Source organism: Theropithecus gelada, chromosome 6 (genome assembly GCF_003255815.1).
Source record: "Theropithecus gelada isolate Dixy chromosome 6, Tgel_1.0, whole genome shotgun sequence".
Taxonomy (NCBI): domain Eukaryota; kingdom Metazoa; phylum Chordata; class Mammalia; order Primates; family Cercopithecidae; genus Theropithecus; species Theropithecus gelada.
The window spans coordinates 121602556-121623866 of NC_037673.1; the positions used below are offsets into that span (position 1 = coordinate 121602556).

General features: G+C 37.8%; 1 long non-coding RNA gene across 1 annotated transcript in view; it reads left to right on the forward strand.

Annotated features, from left to right (window-relative positions):
- LOC112625849 overlaps nt 1–21311 on the forward strand; it is a 292554-nt gene that overhangs the window by 187620 nt on the left and 83623 nt on the right. The window lies entirely within an intron of this gene.

Genomic DNA, 21311 nt, shown 5'->3' on the forward strand with positions numbered 1-21311 from the left:
TACTCTGACCTTCCTTCTGTTTCTTAAAAGCAGGGGATGAAATTCCCATGTGAAGGATGTCCTCCATGTACCGTAAGGAAAGTATCATTCCCATCATCAAGGATGGGAAACAGGGACCAAGGGAAATCTACACAAACAAACCTTGTTAAACTAACCCTCATCCCCCTCATCACTTCTCTCCTCAATTAACTACCTTAGCCCAACCCCCTCTGCCTTGTCACGTTTTTGTAATTCACTGCTCTTTGTCCAACTCAGTATGTAAGTATTCAATTCTAACCGCATCTTTGGGTCTTCATTTCCTCGTGAAGGCTTCTATGCTACATAAAACTTATACTAAATAAATCCATATCTTTTTCTCCTGTTGATTGATCTGTCTTATTTCAATTTAATTCTCAGGCCCAGCCAAAAGACCCTAGGAGGGTAGAGGTAAAATGTTGCCTCTGCTACATTGTGTATGTGTTTCCCTTTCTTGGAGTTTTAGTTGAAAACTAGTTCTTCCACTTGTGCAGTTTCAGGTTACTTTTTGCATATTATCTTCAAACATTCTACCAGAAGCAGGAGTTCTGTTGGTTTCATTTTTATAACGATCATGCCCAATGCCAAGTTGGATACATAGAGTGCCTTATTAGGAAGGTGAATAGTTTTCAGGTATTGAGTGCAGACTTTCCCCTTCACATACATGTACAGGTCATCGGCTGTCATCTCTAAGGTGGAGAACCTCAGGAAGGAACGATGAGTTGTGTATCTTAGAGGGTGAGATACTGGGCTTCAGGGCTCCAGGCATGCCAAACATTCCCATGACCCAAGTATTGCATGATGTCACAAAGCTGCCAGGCTTTGTGGGACAATTTGGGCTTGAACACTGTTCATTCAGCAGTAACCAGTATGAATGAAAGATTGAAAGAGACTCTGAACTATTTCACATGACCGTAGGGGTCAAAGAGTCAAAAATACAAAAAATCAACTCAATTTGATAGTGCATTAAGTTGTCCTTCCGAATTCTGCACCTAGCATATTTATACTTCCCTAGAAAGAAAGAAAAAATGACTCCCACCTTCAGAATCTAAGGTCTGAGGAGGAAACATATACCTCTCCTAAGGGACTATTCACTTATCCCTCTACCCACCCCCACCTCCCAACCCTGGCAAGGTTATTCTAAAAGTAGACTACGGGGAGACCCTTTTAATGTGATTGGAACTCTCACCTTGGCAGCCAGCTCTCAGACAGCCTGCTGAATGGCTTCTCATAAACCCAACAAAGTGTTAAATACCGCGATAAAACCTTCCATCTTCCCTATCCAGCCGGGGTTGAGCTGGTGCTACTAAAGTGGACCCATCTGTGTCTGTGTCCGTTTGATGAGGAAGGTGCAGTTGATTCATCCTCAGTGCCTTCTGTCATCAGCTCCTCTTAATGGGAGAAGTTGTGAGTAGTTTGGAGGCAAGTCAGACTAAGCTTGGAACAGAGCAGGCCATTCAGCCTTGACCTTGTCATGCCAGCAGCTCTTTAAATGGGTTATATTTGTGTGTGCTTTTTGAGTCTGAATATCTTGGGTCAGTGCCCTCTGTGCCAATTTCTAACCTCAGAATAAATGCAGACCTATTTTCTGGGGACTATTTAAGAACTTAGCTTGCCATATGAACTTGATTTTAGTAAGCTCAAAAGCCTGGATATTCAGTCCTAGTGACTAAAGCCCTGATGTTTGACAATGTCAACACTCTCAAAAGCTGGACTCCTCAGGTGTTCTGAAATTCATGACCTTTTTTTTGGCCTCAGGTATCTGACACTGATGTGTCACATTTCAGAAGTGTGTCATAACCAGGATTCACATGCATATTTTCTAGGGACTGAAAATGTTGCTGTTCTTTATTTTCTTCAAGTCAACTTAAGTCAGATTCAGCAAAGAACCCCAACCCCCATTCCCTACCCATTCCTGGCAGACCATGAAGGTCAGGCAATTTGATGTCAATCACAATTGGGACTCTAAGTCACTTCTGTGAGTTAAATTAATCTGTTCCAATTTTATGAGTTAAATTAGTCTGCAGCAGAATTTTTTCAACCTTGACACATTAGGCTGAATAATTCTTTATTGTGAGAGCATCCTGTGCATCGTAGAATGCTTAGTAGCATCTTTGGCCTCTACCTGCTAAATGCCAGTAGAGATTCCCTCATTAGCCATGATAATTAAAGTATCTTCTTTGCTGAATGACTGGCTACGTAATTTGTGGGTAGCAGGAAAAAATGAAAAGATGGAGCTTTTTAAAATAACTTTTGCTTATAAAACATAATGGGGAAATAGAATATATGAGTAAACAACATAAAGTTATAAATTACAAAAAAACACTTTGGGATTGCAATTTTATATAACAGAATAAAGATGTGTGATTAACATGATGTCTCATAAGATTTTTCTGATTTACTTTTCTGCCAATTTATTCATTAGATCTCTAAATTTATACTTTAGCTACTGTATTTTCAATTGATATAATTGAAAGCAATGTCAGTTGCTCTTGGAAAGTGTGAGATTGCAAGTAATTTTTAATTTTGAGAAATACCTTTCTGCTGATGCAACCATTACTAAAGCTGTTAAGAGTATTTTATAGGCTATGATGACACTGGGATGAGTTTCTGGTAAATTATTTCAAAATATACATTTTAGTATGTTTAGAGCATTGACAATTCTTATGTACCCATTTTTTTAAGTAAAAATATTTAACTCTTCATATAAATCAGTTTCCACTTGTCTGAATTTAATTTTAAATGTAAGTTTATATAATGGCATTTTGATATTTTCTCTGACATTTCCTGTGACTTGAGGAGGTCATATAACAAACCTAAAGCGGTTTTGTGATTTGTATCTAATTCAAAGAGTCTGTTTATGTATTCTATCATCGTCTCTTCAATTACAAGAAAAACTTAATTTTAAAATTGTCTCCCTCATTAATAATTGATTCATCCAATGCTTCATATGAAAAGAGTGTACTCTTCTGTCAAATGTGACAATGGTTAATTTCAATCTCTATTTCTAATTCCGTGGATGTTCGCTCTTTAATGTTGCAACAGTCTTCGAAACCAGAGATTCCAGCTCTTTGAAGAATTCTAATAACTCCCTGATATGCTTTATTGCCATGTCCATGAGTACACTTGTATTTTGTAAGAATTTACTGACAAGGTTTACTGTCTGAGCACTGTACTTCTGCCCCGATTTTCAGACCATCGATTTAATATTCATGCAGATGCTATAGCGGTGGGCTCTGGGAATTGACAGACACCCCAGATCTCGTCACTGGCACAGGCAGAGCCCCTCCTCTCTCATGGGTCAATGGATGCTACCACCATTCTTGCAGCTTCTGCCATTGCTGCCACTACTGTCACCAGCAATCTAGGCCCAGGGCCTGGCTCTGGCCATCCACTTGGAGCTCATGCTGCCTGCTGTACCTGCAGGCTCGAGCACCAGCATGGACACCAAGAGTGTTTCCCCCTGCTCATCTGGGGCTCCATGGTCTAGTCAGACTTACTCACAAAACACAACTTCACAGGTAAAATAAAACATTTCAAGAGGGTGATACCAGAGCATTAAACCAAGTGTAGCTGAGAAGGGCCCTGTGTGACCTTACAGTCTGCAGGCCCATGAAGCTGGTCATCCCAGCCAAGGATTCTCAGCTAGTCTGGAAGGGCTGCCTGCACAGGGGTGGATGTGCAACTGCAGTCTTGGTGTTCAGTAATGTCACATTTCTTTATTGACTTTAAACCAACCCACATCCATTCAGGGTCCCTTTAAACCTAACATCAAAAAGTACCCTTACCCTTTTGGAGGCCTCCTCCCATGAATAACAGTCCTGTGGATGTTACACAGAACAAACATCAAGGGGTGCTGCCTCATTTCAGTTTACCATGTTGGGGGTGGATACTCCGCATTTTCCCTGTCCTAGAGGGTCTTTGGCTGCCTAAGGTTCAACCGTCTCCCCAGATGCTCCCATGGTCAATGTACTGTGAGGTTCTGCTCCTCTGCCAGTGACTGCTGGGACTGTGGGTCCTGAGTCCGAAGATCTGGAAATCTACAGAACAGTCTCCTTTCCCACCTATGGGAATATGGATTCTTCTCTCTCCTCTCCCCTTCATCTCAAGTCCTCAAGAAGCTCAGGCTTCCAGAAAGCAAAATCCAGAAAGTGGGGTGCTTCTGTTTTCTGCCTGGTAACACAGTTGTCTCTCAGGCAAGGAATCTTCTGGGCTGTCGTTTGGGAATGTGAGGGTGTGTGTGTGTGTGTGTGTGTGTGTGTGTGTGGTGGGAGATCGGAAGAAGGGAGAAATAGGGTAACAAGGGGAAAATGCAGAGAGATAACACACATTGAGACTCATTCTCTTAGTTGAATGAGTGTCACTGAGCACCCAGTGTGTGTCAGGTACTTTCAGGTTTCTAGGAATAAAGCAGTCAACAAAACAAACTCCCCGCCCTCATGCGGTTGCCATTTTTATTAGAAGAGATAAGAATGGGCAAATAAGTACATAAAATATGCTGTGCATTCAGAGGGAATGTTATTTAGAAAAACACAGCAGTACAGGGGATAGGCTATGTCTAGTGGGGGTTGTTATCTGCTAGAGGGAGGTCCCTAGTGTCAGCAATGACGTGCGAGCTGGGACCTGAAGGGATTTCGGGAAGAAGCTGTGTGGGTGAACATTTGAGGGCAGAGCATTGCAAGTAGAGGTTGTGGCCTGGAGCAAGCTCAGCACATATGACGAAGGGCAAGGGGCCAGTGGGATTGTGTCGAGGTGACAGCAGAGGTCGAACAGTTTGGAGCAGCAGAACTGTTCACCTGTAGGTCACTCTAGAACCTTGCTTTTCTCAGAGTTGAGAAGGTGGGTTGGAGAAGAGGAGGGGCATGGCAAGAGTTCTGTGTTAAAAGGATCCCTCTGGCTGTTATATCAATGAAGCATCCTGCCATGGAAGACCCTTATGTGCCATTAAACTCCACTGTGCTAGCACAAGTTGCCCTTTGGAAGCTTCTCTGGGTTTATTTTTGGGGTACAGAGGGATAATGGGAATGAGGTCCAGCTGCTGCAAGGTGATGGTTACTCCTTGGAGAGATATTTGTACTCCTGAGGGATCTTCCTAGATGCTTCGGGTTTCCCAGGGGTAGCAAATGTGGCTGCTTGAAGCCATCCCCGAATTATTCCAACACGTTCAAAAATCAAGTTGTTGAAAGTGTGAATAGCAATTCCAGAGCACTCCCTTTCCATTTCTGGCCACAAGGGGCCTCCTTTCGAAGTGGTCTAGCTATCAGGGCAGTTCGTCTGCCTGGAGGTTGGTGTTGGTTGGCACTGTGCATGGCTGAATGACCACCACCATATAAGCAATAACAAGGCCTGTTGGCTTTGAAATTGGTTATGGATGCATGAGAGGCTCTGCCTTGCTCAGCTCTCATCAAGATGAAATCTGCCAGGTCAATTTGGAAAAGACATTTCCTCCTTCTCCAGGCTAGTTTTACTGTAAGAAATAGTCTCTGACTTTGAAGATGGTCATGAATGGTCCACTTATTGGGAGAGGTCAATGTTTCTTTTATTTTATTTTTTCCATCGAAACTTAGGTCAGCAAGCAACAAAAAAACCAGATCCCTGTTTTTCAGCTGACTTCATCACCCATCTACACAGTCATGCTTAATGAGTCACATCACTATTCATATCACTTGTTAAAATGTACAGAATTTTCTATGGTTGTCTCTTTCATTTTAAGTGTAGGCTTAAGGGCTTAGATTCAGAAAAATCTGGGGAAATCTGACAGGCTTTAATTCCAAAAATGAGAATCTCTGATATTCCTGTTGTTCTTCCTTCTAAGTAGCTCACTGAAACATTATACATTTGACAGATTGAGAAGTGTGGATTTTAGTGTTAACTGTGTTCTCTTTCCCCATGAATACATCTTTACACCACCTTTTCAATGTAACTGAAGATAGAAGAGCGAGACAGAGAGATTAGAACTGTCAGAACTTTAAAATGGGAAGCACCCTGACAGACTAGAAGGAAAAAATAAAAAATAAAACAAGACTTGTTACTGCTATAATTTCACTAAGGGTAGGTATCTTGTGTGTGTGTGTGTGTTTTTTGTTTTTTTTTTTTTCCATTTGGTTGTTTTGCAAGCTTGGCATTATGGAAGAAAAATAGAATGTCAATAAATTCAACATCGAACATCTATTCAATGAGTTATTTCCTAGTAGGAGGAAAAAAAATTGAACCAGCCTAGGCAGTCTAGAGGAAAACCGTGTAAATGACTTGTAACTAAGAGGATATGACCCTCTGCATAATTCATAATCATTAGTCTAAGTGACACTTCTGCAGTCACTCTGCCAGGGCACTGTAATATGGTGGGGCTGGAACCCAAACAGTCCACTCAGCAGCAGTCCCTATGTGATCAGGTTTCTCTGAAAGACAACTCCCTGAAAGGCTATATTTGGGCTGCAGGATATATATATATATATTTTTAACAGAAGATGCTGGCTCAGCTTCATCATGTGTGCAATTTAAGGGTTGCTCAAGTGATTCTTTAAAACTGCATAAAAGCAATTCTGCTGTGCCTGGGAGACAGTGTTGCTATAATGTTCTGTGCATACATCTGCATGATTTCTCAGAGCTAATTCAAATTTAATGCATTGGTAATTCCTTTTTTGCCGAAGTCACCCAGCAGTAATCTGAAGGTTACAGAATGATCTTCCAGCTCAAATAACACTTTTAGACTAGCATAAATGGAGAGGCAGAAATATAATAGGCAGAATTAGGCTTGCAATGATACATTCACCCTCATTACTACTCTGAGTGAGGCTGACCAGAGTTTAGAGTGTTTTTAGTAGGATAATCATAATAGAGTGTTAATAAAACGGAGAGTCAAGCTATAGCAGTCTTTTATCAGAAATGGTGTAATAACCAAAATGAAAGCTTGTGAACAACTTAGAAAATATTTTCCTAACAATTGAAAAGACCATTCTCAGGGTAAAATTAAGGCTTTGATTAAAGCACTTAGAAGAACCACCTCAATCTCTGGAGCATCAGAGACTAACAATTTAGGTTGCTTGTCATAAAAATATTGACATCCACTTAAAGTCTAGATGAATAATAAAGAGAGTAAACTGGGGAGTATTTTAAGCAAATTTTAATAAGCTTTTACAATTTTAGAATAAAATTAGATTTTTTTAAAAAAAATTGTGAAGATAGTACAAAGAATTCCCATAGGTCCCACATGCAATTTTCCTAATTATTAACATTTTATATTACTATGGTAGATTTGCCATAATGGGAGAACCAATGCTGATACATGGTTATTAAATAAAGTCCTCACTTTACTCAGATTTCCTTAGTTTTTATCTACTGTGCTTTTTTCTGTCCCGGGATTTTATTGAAGATATCTCATGATACATAGTTAGTTATCATGTCTCCTTAGGCACTTCTTCCCTGTGACAGTTTCTCAAACTTTCCTTGTTTTGATGACCTTGACAGTTTTGAGGAGAACTAATCACGTGTCTTCTTGACTGTCCCTCAATTTGGGATTTGTCTAATGGTTTTCTCGTAATTAGACTTGGGTTGTGGTTTTTGGAAGACCGCAGAGGAGAATGCCATTTGTATCACGTTATGTCAAGGGTTCATGCTATCACCATGACGTCTCACTGTTGATGTTAACCTTGACCACCTGGCTGACATAGTGTTTGTCGGGTTACATTTTTCTCCCTTTCCATACCACATCCATTGGAAGGAGGTCACTGTGCAGCCCACGCTGAGAGTGCAGAGTCTTGCGCTACCTCCTTGAAGATGGGATATCTACCCAAACTATACAGAATCTTCTACATGGGAGATTTGTCTAGTCTTCCCCATTTAGTTTTCAACCATATATTTGTATCAATATAAACCCATGGATGTTTATTTTATGCTTTGGGTATAATATGCTATGCTATTTTATTGCTTAAATTGTTTCAACTTTGGCCATTTGAAATTTTTTGATTGATCTGAAAGTGTCCCCATCGCTGTGGGGCTTTTTGGAAAAAAAAAAAAAAGAAAGAAACACTTTTTTACTTTCTGGGACTACAAGATGATTAAGCCTCATATATTTTTTTTTAACTTTTATTTTAGATTCAGAGAGTACATGTGCAGGCTTGTTATGAGGATATATTGTGTGATGCTGAGGTTTAGGGTGCAACTGGACTCTTCACTTAAGTAGTGATCACAGTGCCCAACAGGTAGTTTTTCAATCCTTTCCCAGTCCCTCCCTCCCACCTCTTATGGTTCTCAGTGTCTGTTGTTCCCATCTTTATGCCCATGTGTACCCTATATTTAGCTCCCACTTATAAGCGAGAGTGTATAGTATTTGATTTTCCATTTCTGCATTAATTTGCTTAGGATGATGGCCTCTGGCTACATGCATGTTGCTGCAAAGGAAATGATTTTGTTCCTTTCTATGGCTACATAGTATCCCATGGTGTATATGTACCACACTAATGTTAATGGCACCTGGATTGAGTTCATGCCTTTGCTATTGTGAATAGTGCTGCGATGAACATACAAGTGCATATGTATTTTCGTTTGAATATATACCAAACAATGGGATTGCTCTGTCAAATGGCTGTTTTAAGTTCTTTGAGAAATCTCCAAACTACTTTCCACAGTGGCTAAACTAATTTACTTTCCCACCAACAGTGTATAAATGTTCCTTTTTCTCCACACAGCCTCACCAATATGTTTTTTAAAAAAATTTTTTAAGAGTAGCCATTCTGAGTGGTGTGAGATGGTATCGTACTGTAGTTTGATTTTCATTTCTCTGATGATTAGTGATGTTGAGCATTTTTGCTTTTTTTTTTTTTTTTTTTTGGCTGCTTCTATGTTTGCTTTTGAGAAGTGTCTGTTCATGTCCTTTGCCGATTTTTTAATGGGGTTATTTGGTTTTTGCTTGTTGATTTGTTTAAGTTCGTTATAGATTCTGGCTATTAGACTTTTGTTGGATGTATAATTTGTGAATATTTTCTCCCCTTCTGTAGGTTGTCTGTCTACTCTCTTGATAGTTTATTTTGCCATGCAGAAACTATTTAGTTTAATTAGGTCCCATTTGTCATTTTGTTGTTGGTGTTGCAATTGTGTTTGAGAACTTGGTCATAGATTCTTTGCAAAGGCTGATGTCCAGAAGGGTATTTCCTAGGGTTTCTTCCAGGAGTTTGATAGTTTTCGGTCTTGCATTCCAGTCTTTTGCCCATCTTGAGTTAATTTTTGTATGTGGTGATAGGTAGGGGTCCACTTTCTTTCTTCAGCATGTGGCTAGCCAATTTTCCCAGCACCATTTATTGACTAGAGTGCTCTTTCCCCATTTTTGTTGTCAACTTTGTAAAAAATCTGTTTATTGTAGGTATGTGGCTTTTCTCTGGGTTCTCTCTTCTGTTCCATTGGTCTATGTGTCTGTTTTTCTGGCAGTATCATGCTGTTCTGGTTACTGTAGCCTTGTAGTATGGTGTAAAGTCAGGTAATGTGATGGCTCCAACTTTGTTCTTTTTGCTTAGTATTACTTTGGCTGTTTGGTGAGCCTCATTTTGTATGTTTACCACCCCAGTTTTAGGATCAGCCATTTCTCCAAGGAGCCCTGGTTTCTTTTATTGGAGAATAGATTTGGAGAACAAGATCTGGTGCAAGGTATGTTGGTTGTTACTGAAGTATCATTGCTTCTATATCCTCTCAGCTGACAGAGTAAGGAAATATATGTATGTATAACCCATGTATTAATATATTCACATATCTATAAATATTAACCTATGTAGCAATATGTATTTATAGTAAGCTAAACAGGAGTTTATACCAGGGTCTCCAAATCAAATCTTCATAGATCATACTAGACTCTTCTTTGCTTATCTGTAACTTTCAACTCCAACGGTGAGAAACTTGGCTAATTTGGGAACCTTTTCTACATTTCTTTTGACATCTAGCTAGCATAGTTAGTAACTCAGTCATTTCTGTCTGACCATGGTTGTAGAACAGAATGTATTTCCACTTCCTACTCAACAGATTGATATTACCTAAAACTATACAGGCAATTAATTAATTCAATGATAATTTCTGAACTGAGTCCTTGCCAAGGACTGAATAGGATTCTTCTTATCCTTAAACATGATTCCCTCGGGCTTAAAAAAACTGTGAAAGAGATTGCATGGCCATTTCTTGTTCTATGGTGGTTAAACAAAAGCATTTGGCTTCAAGTTTTGGCAACCTAGTGAACGTCATAGGAATAAAATCACTAAAAGCTGTTCTTTCCTGAAACCAAGTATTACTCAATTGGCAGATGTTATCTGTTAGTAAAAGGATTGCAACCAGTAAATGCTAGGGATCAAGGTCCTACTTAATACAAAAACCTGACATCATCTGTGTCACTTACAAATCTGGTATTAATTATTTGATAAGCTTGGGGCTGATTTTGTAACACAGACATTTTGTTGTATGAATGGTGAATGTCAAGGATGACTTATTACCCTGAACACATTTAAAAGGAAGGCTAATATAATTTCTTGTAAGAAATACCCAATGGCAGCTGCACCAGAGAGTCAATTACACTGTTGTATGTGCTACACAGACTTATTTTTCACAGTCAGAGAGAAGGAAGAATAAGGCACATGAAAATCTCCATAGTGATGATGCTCTTGCATCCCTGATTTTTGGATTACAAATCTAGGGAAAGAAAAAGCAAAAGGAAAGGGAGGGATATTGCTCAGCAATATGAAAGTGGGCTCTTTCTGTCTCCATAATGAATTTATGAGGAGGTTTAAAAGGACCATAAAATAACCTTTTAGTAGAATATCGGGTTGAGGGGTCATGGAAAGGGATATCAACATTATTGTAATTTAACGCAGTGGGATTTTCTATACTAACAGTTTTATTTAAAAAATATTAAAATAGAAGTTGTTCGATTTATTTATTTATTTATTTTTTGTAAATACAAAACATGTTGAATGTGTGGCTCACTATGGAAAAAAAAAACCAAACAAAAAACTAAAGCTAAAAAAGAAATAGTTCCTTAAAGCTCAGTTTAAGTTAAGGATATTTATCCCAAAAGGAGAAGTTTAATTTGGTTTAATATTTGGATTAAACAATAGGGAGGTCCCTGCCTCCCTATAAAAGCAGCAATTTATAGAAGGACTTGGTGACTCTCACAGAAACCATTCCTTTCTGCTCCTGATTGATTTGTCCTCTGAAAACCTGCCCATATCCTATGTTGACAATTTGCTGACAACATTTCTGAGGATGGAGTTTAGTTTCTAGTGGAGTCACATATCACATAGGCAAACTGGGCACCTGGTTTTCGAACATAAATACATGTTTTCATGGTGGTATGGAGGTCAACAAGGCAGAGTGTTAAAAGCATATACCCAAGTACTTCATAAAATATGCTGAAGTTCAGTCTGCCTCTGAGACCTGGTGTTAGAAATACAGATGAAGTCATGTGCATAATAATAAACGTGGCATACAAAGGCCAGAGACTGCTATGGATTCTATTATATGTGGTGTAGCAAGGCTGACCTCTCCAGATACATGCAATGAAGATTCTAGTATCCCTTTGAAAATATTGCTTAGTCTTTCTGGGTTTCTATTACCACTCAATGCAGTGATAACAAAGTAAAAGCCCGTATCATTTCTGTTGAATCAGAATGTGATAAGTATTTGAATAAATGACTTAAAAGTTAATCACTGTTCTTGATCTGACCTTTTTAAAATCTGTTCATGCAATGAGATTGATTTAATCAGAATAAAAAAGAATATTTGTTGAGAAGTCAATGATAAATACATTGATTTCAGTGAGTTTATAGCATTAAATACACATGGTAGTGCCTTTCCCACTGCCGTTACTCCATGCATGAGAGCTTCCATTCCTATTCCTCTTGCTTCTCTTCAGTAGATTAATACTAAAGCTTGAAGGAATGGCTCCTCCCTAGTTACTTTTTATTCCGCATGCCTCAAGAGTAAACTTGACATTTTCATATTTATAATGTAGTAATTAAGAATACTTAAAATAAAATGACAAGAATCATAAAGTAGAATTTAGTTACTTCCCTTTCCATTTTATCAGTCAGATTTTATCAAGTTAACTTTTAAAGACACAAAAATTTTCAAAGCTATAACATCCAAATCTATTAGAGTGGAATAAAAATTTCTTCAAAATCTGTGTCCAAAAATAGCTAACTAAATTATGGAAAGATTCTCAGTGATGCTTTTTAAAAAAGAAATACAGGTAAAATGATCAAGATATGAAATTTCCACCTATTACATAACTAAATTTTGGAGGTTTGATGATACTGATGGCTGGCAGGTCTGTGGATAGTAGAGCATGTTGGATAAACTGTTGATGGAAGGATAAAATGGAGTCTATAGAGCCATTTGGCCAAGACATTTATTTACCGAGGTATTTATGTAAAATAGTAATTACGAAAAACTCAGAAAACTATCTAAATCGTCATCAATCAAATCAGTTAAATTGTTTTAATGGTACAATAAGATATGGTGTTAATAATATTGAGTTAGGACTTTGTATATTACCAGGAGAGGATCCTACCAATATATCACAATTCCCCCCAAAAACTAGCAAGATGCAGAACAGCTCATGTAACATGACTTCTCTTATATGAAAATTTGTATTGTTCAAAATACTTTCTTTAAGAAAACTTGAGAAACAATTAATAGAAATTTCCTTGGGGAGAGACATGAGAGAAAAGGGCTTTTACCTTCTTCCTGTATTTTTACGGATAATTTTAATAACCCATATATATTTATGGTTTTGTTTAGAAAGTTACCAACAAGGTTAATTAGGTATTGAGATTATGATTTTTTTTCTTATTCTTAATTTACTAAAGAATTTGAAATACTTGCTATTTAAAATTAACAACCAATAAGGCCTAAGCTGCCTTTTTAGCTCCGTTTCTTCCTATGTTTTTCTTTTTCCCATTCCTTAACTGGCTTCTTTCAGAATGGGTCATATATTTTCATTTCTCTGGGTTTTCTGCTGGGAATGTCTTCCTCCTCCTTTGTCAATCTGGTAAACTCCCCTTTTACTATTTCACACCAACTCAAATATTCTCAGTGCATCGTGCTGTTTGTATTTTTAGTGTTTAGCCTTGTGCTTGGAAAATGTTACTTGGTATTAAGATTTTTCCTAAAATGTTCTAAGTATTATGACACTTTTGAAAAATATGCTTAATATTAGAGGAGATGAAGGGAGTTGTTTTTTTACATGCTTCTGTATTGAAGTTTAGAGTAGGAACTTTAGCTTACATAGTAAGTCTGTGATATTCAGAATTTTGAAGACACATAATAGCAATAGTGTGACAATACTCATGTCCCTATTCAGACACACCTTGCAGAGCAATGTGGCTACACACCAACCCTTCATGCCCCACCTCTCCTCTGTGAAATATCTCTCCCTACTTTTAGTGGACATTGAACGTGCCAGTGAGAGGATAGGAATTTTTTTTTTTTTTAATCCTGCAGGGGAGAGGAGCATAGCAGCAGAGCTGAGGGAGAAGTAATCAAGTGCACTGCATGAGAAATTTGCATTATTATCCAGTAGTAGATTGCTTTGCTTGCCTTGTTTTCACCAGCTCTGTCCCTTGACAATCACCTTCACACTCAGCTGCACTTCATAGCTTGTTTACCATGTTGCAATGATGTTTACTCCCTAAGTTTATTTGATGTTGGCCATTTGAAAAAATTATCATTTAAATTGGTTCCTGTAACTAATGAGCATATGTTTCACATGTGTTTCACAGGAATGAGCCGGTGGAAGTATGAGTGTGTGAGGACTCTTTTTGTAGTTATTTTAGCCACAGTAGAATGTCAGATTTTAAACTATTTAGGTGCCAAGGGGGAGATCTCCCCTGGCATGACATAATAAAAATAATTTTGTGGGGATGACAAGAAAACTGAAACCAAAGCTGAGATAATTATAAGCTAACTTAAAAAAAATTAAGTATGAAGTGTTTCGAACTTGCTTTGGGACATTTTGAATCTATTGAATGAAGTAATTATTCCCTTCAGACTTGCTAGAGGGAGACTGCAGGAATGTCAGATTCCTCTCTACCCCCACAAATTGCTGTAGTGAGTTACACTGAATGAAAGTGTGCAGAATATATTATACTTCTCTATAATGATACTGTGGAGGATGATGCTTGGTACCCAAATCAATCTGATTTGCATATCCCACTCAACTTGGAGAACATGAAATAACTCTACTGAAAGCAAAGCAGAAAGAGAAGGGTAATTAGGAATGAGTTACAGAATATGAAATGAAATTCTGCAGAAACAGAGGGAAAAAAACCTTGAAGTGAAAATCAGCCACTTAGCATCTTTTCAACACTCTTCTGTGGCTCAGCTGAGTGTTTTGGATAAAGATGACTTGTTCTCTCACCAGAGGTGGGCAAATGAGGAGGGCCTGGCTAATCAGAACCTTGCATTCTCTTGGCTACACTGACTGACTCCTGGATGGGCATGTGACCTGGTAAGACAGCAAATGAAATGTTGGATACTTGGCAGGAATTGCTGAGAGAAATGCATGCTTATTATTCTCTCCAGCCCTAAATTTGCAATTGTGTAGCTCTGACAGCCAACAGCAATAAGTGAAGCCAAGATCAGAAGAAGGACCAGGTCCTCAGGCATTGAGACACTGAGTCAAGCCAAAGCTAGAGCTAGAGCTATCCAAGACTTCTTAATAACATGACCTAATAAATTGCCCTTTTGCTTAGAGATTTAGGTTGGGCTTTCTGTCACTTGCAATGGAAAGAGTTCTGATATATGATCATTAGATTGTTTTATTTGAAAATGAACATGTCTTAAAAACATTGAACAAGACAATCACTAAAGTTCTTTCCTCTCCTAAAGATACTGAATTTAGAACCCATAATATCAATGAACTATAAAGGAAGAGATTAGACTGTGGCTGTAAACAATATACCTGATATCACCCCTGGTTTCTTATCAACTTTTCCAGCTTTGAATGATATTTTCATTACCTGTTCATATGTATGTTTTAAATATCACTTGTACTTCTTTCGCTAGAATGAGTATGGCAATAGACTCATTAAGCAAGCATGTGTTTAACACTTTTAATAGCCCTTTAAACAAACAAAATGTTTTAGCCTTCTTATTCGGTCAGAAAGACTACAAAAGCTCAAATGATATTATGGACATTTTTCAGCTCTGTTATTTCATTATAAATGTATTTTATTTAAATAATTTCTTGGCAAATATTCATGACTAAAAAGTACCTGCTTCCTGGTTTTATATATACTCACAGTAAACAGAATACACATTTAATGACAAAATATCATTTTCATTATACAAGGCAATTTTGCAAGCATGTGCTCTAATAAGAAAACAACACTCATCAGTGTATTAGTCCGTTCTCATGCTGCTATGAAGAAGTACTCAGGACTGGGCAATTTATAAGGAAAGAGGTTTAATTGACTCAGTTCTGCAGGGCTGGGGAGGCCTCAGGAAACTTACAACCATGGTGGAAAGGGAAGCAGTCACATCCTTCTCCACATGGTAGGAGAAAGAGAAGTGCCAAGTAAAGGGTGAAAAGCCCTTGATAAAACCACTGGATCTCATGAGAACTCACTCACTATCACAAGAACAGCATGGGGGTAACCATCCCCATGATTCAATAACCTTCCACTGGGTCCCTCCCATGACATGTGGGGATTATGGGAAGTACAATGCAAGATGAGATTTGGGTGGGGATGCAGCCAAACCATATCAATAAGTCTTAGCTTGAGAACTGGATTTTTAGAAAGAGCTTCCAAATGTTTATGAGGGCAAAAACAGAAAATAACTTTAATACCTATTGCCAAGAGAATTGCTAAAAAGTGATATATTGATAAAAGGGAATATTGGTACAAAACAAATGAAGCACAGTTATACAATAATAACAATTTTGTGGAACAGTGAATGAATAAACAAGTCCATATAGACTATCTATGTACACATTGTGATACCATTCTAAAAAGCTAAAAAATTTGTAAAACAATCAGTATATTGTTTAGACATGTATACCCATGTGATGTAATTGTTTTGAAAAGTCAAGGGAGTTCATGCTTGTAACCTCAACAGTGTGTGAGGCAGAGGCTGGAGGACAGCTTGAGGCCAGGAGTATAAGACCAGCCTGGGCAACACAGTGAGACCTCATCTCTACAATTTTTTTTTTTTTTAAATTTAAAAAAGCTGTAAGAAGCAAGAGAATGATAAAACCAAATTCAGGATGGCAGTTACCTCCTTTTGGGCAAGAGGTTGGAAAAGGCATTAGTTAAGGGCCATGTAGCTAGCTACCTATGGTATTAGTTTGCTGGCGACATCACTGATGTTTATTTAAATTTTAAGCATCATAGTTTATATACAAGAGAACTTCAAAAAGTTTATGGAATTAAAGATAAAAACAAAAAAAATGTAAACTCTGTTTCTCAATATAAGCTTCATCAAGTTCAAGACACATTTGCAAGTGAGGATAGGAGCCATTTAGTCCATCCTTAAAGAACCAAGGGTCTGGGGAATTTAACCTTGTCAATGCAGTCTCTTTCACATTATTAACTGAAGAAAAATGGGTGCCCTTTAAAGATTTTTTAGGATTAGGAAACCAAAAGAAGTCAGAAGGAGCCAAATCAGGACTCTAAGGTAGATGTCCAGTGATTTCTCATGAAAGCTCTCACAAAAATTGCCCTCATGTGATGACAGGAATGAGAAGGAACATTGTCATGGTGGAGAAGCACTCTCTGGTTAAGCTTTCCTGGGTGTTTTTCTGATAAATCTTTGGCTGGCCTTCTCAGAACTCTCTTATAATAAGCAGATGTTATTGTTCTTTGGCGCTCCAGAGAGCCAAGAGGTAATATTCTTTAAGCACCCTAAAAATCTGTTGCCATGACCTTTCTTCTTGACCAGTCTGATTTTCCTTGGACTAGACCACTTCCCCCTCTTGGTAGCCATTGCTATAGTTATTTTGTAAAGCTTCAAGATCATACTGGTAAAGCCATGTTCCATCTCCTGTTACAATTCTTCAAAGAAATGCTTCAGGATCTTGATCCCACTTGTCTAAAATTGCCATTGAAAGCTCTGATCTTACCTGCGGCTGATCTGGGTGTCATGGTTTTGGGACTCAGTACCAAAATTTTCCACTGAGTTGAAAGTTTGCTTAACTTTAATTTTGCAGTCGGAATTGTATAAGCTGAACCAATTGAGATGTCTGTAGTGTTGACTGTATTTTTGCTGTTAATCACTGATACTCTTCAATTAGGGCACAAACAAGATTATTATTCTTTTCTCTTAAGTTGATATAGATGGTCTGCCAATGTCGGCTTCATCTACAACGTCGTCTCATCCCTTCTTAAAATGTATCCGTTTGTAAACTGCTGATTTCTTTGGGGGTGTTGACCCTCTGAACTTTTTGTAAAGCATCAACAATTTCACTATTCTTCCACCCAAGCTTCACTATAAATTTCATGTTTGTTCTTACTTCAATTTTAGCAGAATTCATGTTGCTCTGAAAAAGACTTTTTTCAAACTGATGTCTGATCTTTTCTATTGCCTCAAACTAGGTCCTGGTCAGGCATGTTATAATAAGTTAATATAAGTTTCTTTGGGTACAAAAACATTTTGAATTAATGCATATTTTTTCATAGTACACATTTTCCATGAACTTTTTAAAAACCTCTTATATTTGTCACGTATATTCTTTTGTATGTATCAAATATTACATAATAAAAAATTTAAAGATGCTTAATTAACAATATATATCTGCAAACAGCTTTAACTATGTATACCTAATAGTTAAGGTATTATTTGCTGACATACATGCAATTATATACTTTGAATTTGAAAATTTATAGGGAAAATCTCTTCCTACCTTTCAAAACATAAAAAATGCAAGATTTAATTTGGATAAAAATGGATAGTTCTCAAAATCTGGAGTGTCCTCAACATCTCTAGTGCTTTTCTTCCCATTTTTCAACATATATCTAACTAGTGGTGAAAGAGTATTGGAAAAGTATGTGAGAAAACTTACTAGCCATTTTTTTTTTCTTTCTACAGTTTGCTTAAACTGAACCTGATGAACGTGAAATTGTCAAAGTTAAATTCTCCTTTTTTCTTTGTAAAGAATTATTTTCTTCTTTTTGTTAGTACATGTAGATTTATTTCATTTATTTATTTAATGGCTACACATCATTATATCACATCTGATTTCTTTTTGAACATTTAATCAATTTCCATTTTATTTTATAATTACAAAAGTGTCACAATCAACATTCTTTTTATTTTTAACTTTGATTTTAGCTTCAGTGGTACACATGCGGATTGTTACATAGGTAAATTGTGTGTTGTGGGTGTTTGGTATACTAATTGTATTGTCAACCAGGTAATTAGTACAGTACCAGATAGGTAACTTTTATTTTCTTTTTCTTTCTTTTCTTCTTTTTTTTTTTTTGAGACAGGGTCTCCCTCTGTCACATAGGCTGGAGTGCAGTGGCGCAATCATGGCTCACTGCGGCCTCAACCTCCAAGGCTCAGGTGATCCTCCCACCTCAGCCTCCCAAGTAGCTGGGACTATAGGCATATGCCATCATATCCAGCTAATGTTTGAATTTTTTGTAGAGATGGGTTTTGCCATGTTGCCCAGGCTGGTCTCAAACTCCTGGGCTCAAGCCATCCACCCACCTTGGCTTCCCAAAGTGCTGGGATTATAGGTGTGAGCCACCACATCCAGCGATAGTTTTTTGATCCTCACCCTCCTTCCACCCCTCACCCTCAAGTAGGCCCTGGTGTTTGTTGTTCCTTTCTCTGTGTCTCTATGAACTCAGTGTTTAGCAACCACTTATGAGTGAGAACATGCAGTATTTGGTTTTCTGTTCCTGTGTTAGTTTGCGCAGGATAATGGCCTCCAGCTGCATCCATGTTACTGTAAAGAACATGATTTCATTCTTTTTTATGGCCCCATAGTATTTCATGGTGTATATGTACCACATTTTCTTTAACAAGTCCACTGTTGATGGACTTTTAGGTTGATTCCATGTCTTTGTTATTGTGAATAGTGCTGCAATAAACACATGCGTGCATGTGTCTTTATTGTAGAATGGTTTCTATATTTTCTGGTATAAACCCAACTATGGGATTGCTGGGTCGAATGGTAACTCTGTTTCACATTCTTTCAGAAATCACCAAACTGCTTTCTACAATGACTGAACTGATTTACGTTCCCAACAGCAGTGTATATAAGTGTTTCCTTTTCTAGATAACCTCACTATCATATGTTATTTTTTTTACTTTTCAGTAATAGCCATTCTGACTGGTGTCAGATGGTATCTCACTGTAGTTTTGACTTGCATTTCTCTAACGATTAGTGATGTTCAGCATTTTCTCATAGCCTACGGCTGCATGCATGTCTACTTTTGAATAGTGTCTGTTGATATTCTTTGAATACTTTTTAACGGGGTTGTATTTTGCTTGTAAATTTGTTTAAGTTCCTTACAGATGTTGGATATTAGACCTTTGTTGGATGCATAGTTTGTAAAAATTTTCTCCTATTCTTTAGGTTGTTTGTTTACTCTGGTGATAGTTTCTTTTGCTGTGCAGAAGTTCTTTAGGTTAATTAGGTCCAATTTGTCAATTTTTGTTTTTGTTTCAATTGCTTTTGGCATCTGCATCATGAAATCTTTGCCAGTTCCCAATTCCTATGTTCAGAAGGGTATTTCCTAGGTTATACTTCCTAGGTTTTTATAGCATCACGATTAATAGTATTAGCATTTACATTTAAGTCTTTAGTTTATCTTGAGTTTAATTTTTTTATATGGTGTAAGGAAAGGGCCCAGTTTAAATCTTTGGCAAATGGCTAGCCAGGTGACCCAGCAGCATTTATTGAATAGGAAATCCTTTCCCCACTGCCTGTTTTTGTTCAAGATCAGATGGTTGTAGGTGTGTGGCATTATTTCTGGGCTCTCTATTCTCTTGCATTGGTCTGTGTGCCTGTTTCTGTGCTAGTACCATGCTGTTTTATTTACTGTAGCCTTTTAGTATAGCTTGATGTCAGGTAATGTGGTGTCTCCAGCTTTGTTCTTTTTGCTTAAAATTGCTTTGGCTATTCAGGATCTTTTTTGATTCCATATGAATTTTCCGATAGTTTTTTTTTTTAAATTCTATTAAGAATGTTATTGGGAGTTTGATAGGAATAGCACTGAATCTGTAAATTGCTTTGGGCAGTATGGCCATTTTAACAACATTGATTCCTCTTATGCATGAGCATGAAATGTTTTTTCCTTTGTTTGTGTCATATCTGAATTCTTTGAGAAGTGTCTTGTAATTCTCATTGTAGAGATCTTTCACCTGCCTGGTTAGCTGTGTTTCTAGGTATTTTATTCCTTTGGTAGTTATTGTGAATAGGATTGCCTTCCTGATTTGGCTCTCAGCTTGGATGTTGTTGGTATATAGGAATACTATGGATTTTTGTACCTTGATTTGTATCCTGAAACTTTGCTAAAGTTTGTTTATCAGGTCAACGACCCTTTGGGCAGATACTATGGGGTTTTCTAGGTATAGAATCATGTTATCTGTATACAGAGGTAGTTTGACTTCCTCTCTTCCTGTTTGGATGCCTTTTATTTCTTTCTCTTGTCTGATTACTCTGGCTGGGACTTCCAGGGCTATGTTGAATAGAAGTGATGAAAGAGGGCATCCTTGTCTTGTGCCAGTTTTCAAGGGAGATGCTTCCAGCTTTTGCCCATTCACTATGATGTTGGCTATGGATTTTTCCATAGATCACTCTTACTATTTTGAGATATGTTCCTTCAATGCCTAGTTGAGGGTTTTTAATACGAAGGGATATTGAATTTTATCGAAAGCCTTTTCCACGTCTATTGAGATGGTCATGTGATTTTTGTTTTTAGGTCTGTTTTTTTTTTTTTTTTTTTTTTGGAGACAGAGTCTTGCTCTGTCGCCCAGGCTGGAGTGCAGTGGCGCGATCTTGGCTCACTGCAAGCTCCACCTCCCGGGTTCACACCATTCTCCTGCCTCAGCCTCCCGAGTAGCTGGGACTACAGGCGCCCACTGCCAGGCCCGGCTAATTTTTTGCATTTTTAGTAGAGACGAGGTTTCACCGTGTTAGCCAGGATGGTCTCGATCTCCTGATCTCGTGATCCGCCCGTCTCGGCCTCCCAAAGTGCTGGGATTGTGGTGAATCACATTTATTGATTTGTGTATGTTGAACCAATCTTGCATCCCAGGAATAAAGCCTACTTGATCATGATGGATTAGGTTTTTGATGTGATGCTGAATTT